This window comes from Atractosteus spatula, chromosome 23 (assembly GCF_055471065.1).
Source record: "Atractosteus spatula isolate fAtrSpa1 chromosome 23, fAtrSpa1.hap1, whole genome shotgun sequence".
NCBI classification, from domain to species: domain Eukaryota; kingdom Metazoa; phylum Chordata; class Actinopteri; order Semionotiformes; family Lepisosteidae; genus Atractosteus; species Atractosteus spatula.
The window spans coordinates 11,693,181-11,695,805 of record NC_142728.1 but is presented as its reverse complement, the minus strand read 5'-3'; positions in this window follow the sequence as shown (position 1 = coordinate 11,695,805).

Here is a 2,625-nt window from a genome sequence, read left to right as displayed (position 1 = left end):
TCTATTGTCTTTGGTGAAAAAAGAAAATTAGAACATAAAAATGATTATAAACAAGAGGAGGCCAATTGACTCATCCAGATTGGTTGCTTGTAGTATCCATCTGATCTGAGTAGTTGTGCGATCTCATCTAGCTGTTTCTTGAAAGAAGCTAGGTTATAAGCCTTGACAACATGAATGGGTTGCCTGTTTTGTTGCTAAATTGTATAGCTGTTGTGCAGGTACAATCTCACTTTGTCATGCTTTATTCAGCATTTCATATGAAAATAATTTCAAAGAACACTAATAACAAGAAGTAACAAAACAAGAAAGGTGCTAATAAAAAACATTACTTTGTGTTTAGCATATACCGTATTAAGTTAAAATATTCTGAATGGGATGTTTTGTGTTGTGAATAGTTAATGATGTCATATCTTGTTTCTGATATTCCCATTTGAACTTCTCTATTCTCAAAACATCTTCATGACTGTAGTGTGCACTTTGAGTTTGGAGATGTGAGTGTACTTTGCAGCTGTGAAAGGTGAGACTTTGTCTTCAAAGTATTGTCTTACAGGATGGCTCTTGTATTGGCATGAATGCACTGAACCATAGTCCTGGGGCGTTTTGTTGTTTTTTTAAACACTAGGATAGAGACAATGGCAAACTAGATGGCACCTCAAGAGAAATATTATTCAATAAACATTTTCTATAACATAAAGTGTACCATACACAAAGATTAAGAAAAGAAACCTGCATGTTTGTGATTTCTGCTTCTTAGATTTATTGCTGCATGGGTAAGGTTTTATATTGAGCTTATTGCTTTTTATTTTAATTTTTATATTGCTATTGACATGTTTTCTGTTTTTCTGTATACAATGAATAAACAAGTGATACTTCGCTGTTACATATAAATCCAAGGAAAAGGTTCAGATGTTTAAAATCAATTGATTTTGTTAATGTGTTTAATCAGTCATTTACAGTAAGTGCACGAGATGCATTCAGTGTAAACATGAAGCATTTTGTTAAAATGTTGTATTGTCTTGCATTTGAATGCAGACCTTTAAGATTTCTAACAGTTAGAGCAGAACTAATTTTGTTTTGCCATGTTACACTTGTGACTGATGTTATAAAGTTGTATTTTATTGTTTTTGTGAAAACTGTTTCAACTGATGAACACAGGCCTCAGTATTAAAGCCACATAAATCCTCTATACATAAACTGAGATTTTTTTGTTTCATAATTTTAGTTAATTTCATATATTTCAATTAGTGTAAAAATTGGAGTCCTCTTCCTTTCTGTTTAGCTTATGTATGGGATATCTTGTTGCTGACAGGAAGGAATAAACAACTTTCATTTTTTAAAAGGAAACTTTACTATGATGCTGCAGATGGGGGAAAAAGAGAAAAAGTGTGGTCTGTATTCAGGATAGTGGATCGATGAAGGAAGGTAAAGCTCCTCAGTGTCTCTGATTGTTGCCATCAGAAGCTTGTCCATATATACAGAATCATTCCTCAAGAAAAAATAAAATAAACTTCGGATTTGGAGCCTGGAGTACCCAGAGCGTGCAAAGGGTATGATACCAATTCCTCATATCGACCAGGTCATCTAAAGTATTTAGGTGTGACACAGTAGTAAACTAGCTCTGTTGTGTTGTTGGAGTAAAAAAAAATAAGATTCAACTCCAAAAAATGCTTGTGAAAGGTTGTGATTTGAGTGACATCTCTGGCACTAAACATTGAATCAACCAAGAAGTCATTTTCCCTTATGCTTTTGGAAGAATTATAATATACAAGAAAGACTGAGAATTACAGTTGTTATTAGTGGTTTGATAAGTATGAAGGTAATGTTAATATGCCACTTTTCAAAATGAAGGAGTTTAGCATGTTCTTTTTATTTTGCATTCATAACTGAAACTGCAATATTTTTCTTCAGAAATCTGAATTTGACAGCTTTCGATGTTTTATGGGACTTTTTCCACTGGCAGCATTCTTCAGCACTTTGCTTAGAACTGTAAGAATTCTCATAAAAGAATTATAAGGATTGCAGTTCATATATTACAGAGTGATCAATAATTCAGGTTTTTAGGGCACCTTGGAAAACGGCAAGTTTTCTCATATTATATACATTTGTAGCTCCATTTTAATTTTAGTACTGGCTTAAATCTATTAAGGTCTGGAAACAGAAAATGTCTCCTGAAAGAGATGGTGCTCCTCATACACAAACAGTCCAATTTGTTATGAGTTGGCAACCAGAGTTTATTTCTGTTTTCTTATTGGATAATTGAATTTTGGACTATGTATTGAACGCATTATATGGTAGTGACCACGTTTTGGATCTTGGTGCAAACAAAGTACTGCAACAGTGCTAAAAACAACTTATCTTTTATACTGTAACTACTGTACAAATAAATAAGTAAATAAATGAAAACCTTCTTATGTTGCCACTCACTCTCTTTAGGTTGCAATGGAATTATAATAGTGTGTATAAAATGCTTACAATTTCTATTTTCCCTTTATTGGCACCTGCATGTAAGCTATTCAGTGCATTAGTATGTGTAATTACATTATAAATTCCCTAGTAATTGAGCACTAATTTAAGATCATAACAAACCTGCTGAACGTAATGCAAGGCTACACAGTAAAGGCTGTA